We start from the raw sequence: 7,167 nt of genomic DNA on the forward strand, positions 1-7,167 counted from the left end.
AACCACTTAGACTATCGCCCCACCATTAATACTAGACATTAAATGTTTAAAAAACACTTAGACTATCGCCCCACCATCGGAAGCTTAATTATCCCAGAATTGGGATCGATCCACCTGCGCTGATGATTTGTTGTTGCAGCTGCACATAACAGAGATAATATATTCTTTAAAAATAGAGTAGCAGAAAGGACAACAACAAAAAAATCAAAAAAGAATAATGGAATTTCTAAATGCAAAAAGCTTTGCCAATTTCAATCATATATATATATATATATATATATATATATATATTGTAAAAAATTTCTAAAGCATTTTACTTCATAAGAAATACATTGAGTGCTATAATGCATTTCTCTTATGTACAGAGAACCCTCCAAACCAGTCTATACTCTTTATTAATAAGCAAAACCATGTATAATTTGGTGCGAAAAGTACCAAAGTACCAAATTTTGGTACTTACCTGATATAAGTTGACTTCTATTCTCTATAAACTTTGTTTTTAACACAGGACTTCTCTTCTTTGTAAATTACTAACACGAATTGACTTATATTCTCTGTAAACTTTATTTATTTATAAATTATATTAAAATTTTATTAAGTTACATTAAATTAAGTAAAATAACATAAATTTACTTTTATTTTGAAAAACTACAAACCGCAAAGTAAACTATTAACACGAATTGACTTCTATTCACTGTGAACTTTATTTTCTAGAGTATTAGTTAGTGTCAAGTGTCAGTTTACTTTTAAATTGGATAATATTATTTAAAAAATAATTAAGTAATAGCAAATGACTTTAGTAACATTTATTAACTTTTAAACTGAAAATTATTGATTTAACGATCGTATTTGTTACTGTCCATCTCAACGTTTATTTACTTAAAATTAAAAAAGATATTTTAACAATAACAAATTTATGGGCTGTATTTAGATTATATTAAGTAATATTAAATTAATTTTAATAACATCTATTTACTTTTAATTTGTAAATTAATTCTTATCGATAATTAGGTAATATTAAATAAACTATATTGAAAAGGCTAATTATAAGATAATTATCAAATAATATTAATTAATATTAAATTATCTAAAGAACATATATTTGGTTCATAAAAAAGAGATACAATTCGTTTCACAAAAATAAAACTAATATGTTAGATTTCCATATCAAGTAAAACAATGAAAAAATAGAATTATAGTGGAAAATATCATAACTGATTCGATTCTTTTTAACCACATAACTATTTTTTGCAAGTACCAATTTAATATTTGATAATAATATATTAATTTTAATTCGTGTTTCGCACAGATTATGAATAATTCTCTACAAATATTAATTCGATATTTTTAATCTCGGTCCCGTGTTTTGGGTTATCAACTATCAACTATCTATACTAATAAGGAAACCATGTTTAGGTCCCAAATATTGGTACTCACTAAAAAATTATGCAACTATTTTTAAAATTTTATGTAATAAAATTTCATGCAAATGTTATTTCCTTTTTATGAAGAGGCGGAAGGGATCCAAACCTGAACAAAAGACTATGATGTACCACTGAGAATCTAAAAACTAAATTAATAACCAAATTTATATGTACACCGAGTACTCTAACTAAGTAATTTATATTTGGGAAGTATGTCAATTTTCACAAATTGAGCACATTCACATCTATTTTAGCTAAACAAATCTTGATGTACGGACATTCAACGAATCCATTCCTTCTCGCTAAATTGGTTGGATTTATGACATTCTTAAGACTTCCATTATAGAAAAGCACTAATAATCTAATCATGCCTAAGGAAAACATAGAAATTATGTCCATTATAACGAGGGTGAGTTCCTACCCGCTAACTAATGTGCATAACGTCAAACTTGTGCAAATTTACTGTATCAACCTTATTTTACTCTATGAAATTGATACACAATCGAGTTGTTAATATTAACATAGGAACAAATTTAATTGTAAATTTTGAATTTTGTTATTATAGTAAAAGTAGGAGAAAAGTAAAACTCACGCTTCATAGTTGTGAGTACTATAATGATCTTCAAAGGCAAGGCATAGAGTTGTCACCTTTTTAGCGCCAATGTTGTTATTCAGGAAAGAAATATGATTAGTTAGATGTATTCTTAATTAATATTAGCTTATGAAGTTGGTTAGTAATAGACACCTTCACATTTACACAAATTATTTTATGAAAAGTATTTTTAATGATAAAAAAACCTATCTAAATATCTACTCAACCATATTTAAATTTTTTAGGTGCATTATGTTAAATAAAAATTATGTTACATATTATCACTAGAATAAATAAATAGGGGATGACCTCATGCTTGAACCCTTCAACCTGTGGACAGCATCATTGAGTTCCCGATTGACATTTTTCTGCTCACTGTTAAATTAAATAAACTATTTTTAAACCTAAAATAAATAAATTAAAAAAAATAGACATAAACAAATAACAGAAAGAAACTGACATTGCAATTTCCAGCTTGTGTGACACACTCTCCCAAACATTATCAAAACCATTCTCAAGAACTGAAAGAAATTGTGGATCATCACTCAGCTTTTGCATGTCAATAAATTGGCGATCCACGGTTTTCTGTAAACAAATCAAGAAACAACAATCCACCATAATAAATCCAAAATGGTATAAAAATCAAGTAAAATTCCCGGAAGCTAGCATCAAAGATTAGTCAGATAAGCATTTTTAGGGTGAAATTAAATATCTATAAAAAGAAATTTTTCAAAAATGAGAAAACTATAAAACCAACTGACCTCGCGATACAGAGATTTTACAAACTGAACATATTGTCGCTGGAGTTGTTTAAGGGAGTCCATTATCACCTGACTTTTAACTAGTTCAAAGGCTTCGATTTCTAAGCTCTTGCTACTTAATAATTAGTTGCTTCTATTGGGAAATGACTCACAGCTATGTTACTAATTATATTTTTAACATCTTATGTTACTCATAATAAATGCTTCAGTTTTAGCATGTAGAATTTTCTAAATATAGTACTCCTCAAATAAGTAGTCAGTAACATAGAAAATATTTTGTTATAATTTAATCAAAATTTAAGACAAAGTCAATTTCAAATTATTAATATTTGATAGCTGGCACCATAACTAGTCTTATATAAAATCACCACAAATCAACATTCTAAATCACCTATAACATGGTCACGTAAATATGCTATATAAAATCATTATAAACTTTCCAATCAGATTCTCTAGAGCAAGTACAATGCATACCTATATTTATTCTTATAACTATAATGTAATACTAAAATCATAAAATTCAACTTCAATATATAGCTAAATGCATAAATAGATATTTGGTCTTATATTTAAGACCAAGAATGTTTGTAGTCATCCTTGTCATATCATAAAATAATTAATAATGAAATACAAGGAGGTTCACTTTAAATTAAAATGAATGAGTTAGGATAAAATTTTAGGTAATTATGGAATTATTTGGTTGTAAGATACAACTAGCATCAGAATTGAAGTGCTATTTTAACACGAAAAAGTTTAAGTGTTATTTTAGCACCATAAACCACTTTTTGATCCATATTATAATTATGGCTATATGCATTTTTGATCTAGTATTGAATTTGCTCTGACCCACAAAGTAAATTACCACAAAGTAGTTTTAATTTATTTCTTTATGTTCTCAATTCCATCTTAAGATATTGTTAGAAATATAGGCTAGAAAAACTTAGCTTGTACGGATATAAAAAATGAACTTCAACCTTTTTTAAAACTCTAGGAGGAAGTAGTTTAGGTGAACTTCAGCCTTTAGAGAAAGTTGGTAAATGGTAACCGTATTCTTCAGCTTTCCCTTAAACTAAAGACAGAAGACCAAGCAATTGTCCGTCAATTTGTTTTTAAGATGCTATGGACTAATAACAAATGCATGCCGGAGTTTCAAAATTTTATCAGCCTTTTGTAACCATTGGGCTAGTTACGTGTTCATTGACTTAGTTTGTGATCATCGAAATCTAAAGCTTCTAAAATGACACTTATTTCAGATAAATACAGTCATGAGTCTAACTCGCATCGAGATTAAGTACTGATAATGAGTTCCGGGGAAATAAAATAAACAACTTGCAGCATTAGATATTAAATGTACGTGCATCATGTAAACGTATGTTACAGACCTACAAATGACAACATTATCATCAAGTATTGAACTATTTACATGAACAAAGTCATTGAATGCCTGATTGTGTCTATAATTAACTAAAGTGGTTCGATCTATTAGGGTAATATATAAATATTAAAGATAACATCATCTACTCAACCAAAAATAGATATATACTTCTTTTGATATCTACCTGGATATTTACTCTATGGACTTTTGGCATGGGCTATAAAATATGTTTTTGATAGCTAGCCAGAAAAAATATGATGTTCAAACAAGCCATTCATGCAGAGGCATCTGCAGAGGCCTCTGTTTAGGCCTGTTAACAACATTTGAGTTCCGAAATGCGGTAAGATGATGATTCTCAGCATCAAAAAGTTCTTCAGAGTACCTCTTCCAATATGATGACTTTCTACATCTTTTCACCATCTCCAAGCTCATATGGTCGCCTTTCAAAATCTGTAATATCTGCAAGGGAAATGAGTATGTCATCCCTAGTCCTACAGTTACTAGATTCTACATAAAATGAAAAGACTGAATATTGTTTTCATACATCTCCTTGAGATCACTATCTAGTACTAAATTTTTATCCAACGAAGTTTACTGCAGTTTTGATCTTACTTTGTTGGAATTTACTAATGATTTATTTGAGTTAAGGATCAGTATGTGCCTGACTCATTCGAGGACGCCTGATAGATGACTGCTGCACACACAGAAAGGCAGATAAAACTACGAGGTTCATCTGTAGGGAGTTGTAGTCGTCAAAAAGTAAAGGATCAACAAGCTCTCTTATGTCATTCTTCTTGAGCAAAGGCTTTGCCTGTAATGAACACATTAAGTCTTAATGGCCGTATAATTAATAATTATCTATAGATATTCATTACAAGACTTTGTTGTGAGTAATCCAAAGCTCGACGTCCACTAGCAGTACACCAAATGTGAAAACATCAGTTTTCTCGTCTACTATGCCATACATCAAGAACTCAGGGGCAGTATAGCTTCGAAATTATGAATTCATAATTATATGAATAAGTAATAAAACCTACATCCACTGATATACCACTCAGAAAGAATGAGCAGGCTCTGAAGAGAAGACAGATAAACGAACCTGTTGAGTAACCCTCTGAATGAATGAGCAGGCTGTATAAAAGTAGACAGATAGACGAACATGTTGAGTAACCAACGAACCTCGTTGAGTAACCAGCTCATCTAAAATGAAGCCCATTTATGGGTCGAAGAGTGGAACACCGACGCCCATCTTTAGGGCATTATTTTATATTATTTTAACACTCCCCCTCACTCGAAAGCCCATTTATTGGTCGAAGAGCAGATCACGGGCGCACATCTTTGGAGATGAATATAATAACGGATTCGAACTTGTAACAACCAAGTGTTGCCCATTGGTTCTATACCTGATTCTTAACCAGAAAGTTTCTCAGGCCCTTTGTTAATTGGGGCTAAAACTCAGGAAACGAAAAATGCCAAATTTGCCTTTCGTGTCTCTCATAAATTGTAAGAAATATTGGGGTGGCCGGTTCGGGGATCGAACCTGAGTCCTCTGTCAGCCTGAGCTCTGATACCATGTGAAGGAACCGGTTACTCTAAAATATAAAGGTGGTAAAGAATTGCCCTTTCCAGGATCTTATATTATTCTAACAGAACCGAAGTGTGCCCTCAAATATTGTCACTGTGTGATGAGTCCAGTGCTCTGGGAGCCATGGCAAGCCCAAAATCACAAATCTGTATTAAAATAGTGAAACTATATTGGAAAATCTGATCAAACCCAAGTAAAAAAGCTGAATTCGTATTATACAAAAAGCAAACAAAAAAAACATTTCAGAATATGCCGTTTTACCACATATGTATTGATAAAAACTGAACTAGAAAGGCCACCGAGATTAAATGTGAAGGTACCTGAGGCTCAAAGTCCTTTGTAAGCAATATATTTGCAGCCTTGATATCTTTGTGGATGATTCTTCTTTGACCACCTTCGTGAAGATAAAAAAGACCTTCAGCTGTTCCCCTGACAACCTTATACCTAATACCCCATTCTAATATTCTATTTTAAGCTGTAAACTATTCCTGATGTTAAATGTCAACAGACAAAACCACATTTGCACTTTGCAAAGTTCAATTGAAACGTGAACTCTAAAAGACCAAAGATAAGTTTCTACCAATCCAGCATCAGGAGATAGCTCCAAAACAAGGTGCACGACTCAGTCGACCCTATAACCAATCAACTTGGCAGCGTGGGGATGGTTGACATGGCCCTGCTAGGAAGTCTCCTATCCAATCCTGAGGAGACCCTTTAGTCAGTTTCTTATTGCAACAAACTGGCCATCTCGCAAACATCCTTTATAAACTTCAGCCTGACCTCCCTTTCCAGTCAGGTTTTCTATAGCCCAAAAATCAGGTTAAGTTAAAAAATTTCAGCATATCATGCACTGTCACTATCTCAACTGACAAGAAAATTTTGACTCTGGGGGAAAATTGTTGGTAGCAGATTGAAGTTGCGAGAGGGTAATATTCTTCCAATGAGGCTTAAAAATAGTTCAAATCTGATTCAGTGGGGGGACTTGCTAGCATGTGTTTTTCATGCTACTGCTAAATCTTCTAGAAAGATTAAGAGGATGCAGGGGGCCTATGTGTCTCTTTGACTTAGTTTTGATTAATTGCACAATACCGGCCCATCGAGAAGGGGTTTTTGAGAAGTATTGATATCAAATCTGAAGTGCTCTCTTTCGTAGAGACACTGTCGGAATCTGAGAGTCCCTCAAGTACCCTGTTGGTGAGTATACATCTTCTTTTCTTTATCCATACCTCAAAACTAAATTAACAACAATTAATAGTGACATTTTCGAGGATAACAATTATGAGAACTGTCAAATGCACTAAACAAAAGTTAAAATTCAGCTTAAAGAGTAAAAGTAACAGCATACACAACCAGGTGCAAGTGCAACACAGCTTCCACTTCTAACATAACAATTGATACCTTAAATATTAACCTTAACATAAGAATGACTA

General features: G+C 31.8%; 1 pseudogene; it reads right to left on the bottom strand.

Annotated features, from left to right (window-relative positions):
• Nucleotides 1-4,224: 4,224 nt before the first annotated feature.
• Nucleotides 4,225-6,671, bottom strand: LOC141703864 (receptor-like cytosolic serine/threonine-protein kinase RBK2; annotated as a pseudogene).
• Nucleotides 6,672-7,167: the final 496 nt, after the last annotated feature.

The sequence above is a fragment of the Apium graveolens genome, unplaced genomic scaffold (assembly GCF_009905375.1).
Source record: "Apium graveolens cultivar Ventura unplaced genomic scaffold, ASM990537v1 ctg713, whole genome shotgun sequence".
Lineage (NCBI taxonomy): Eukaryota > Viridiplantae > Streptophyta > Magnoliopsida > Apiales > Apiaceae > Apium > Apium graveolens.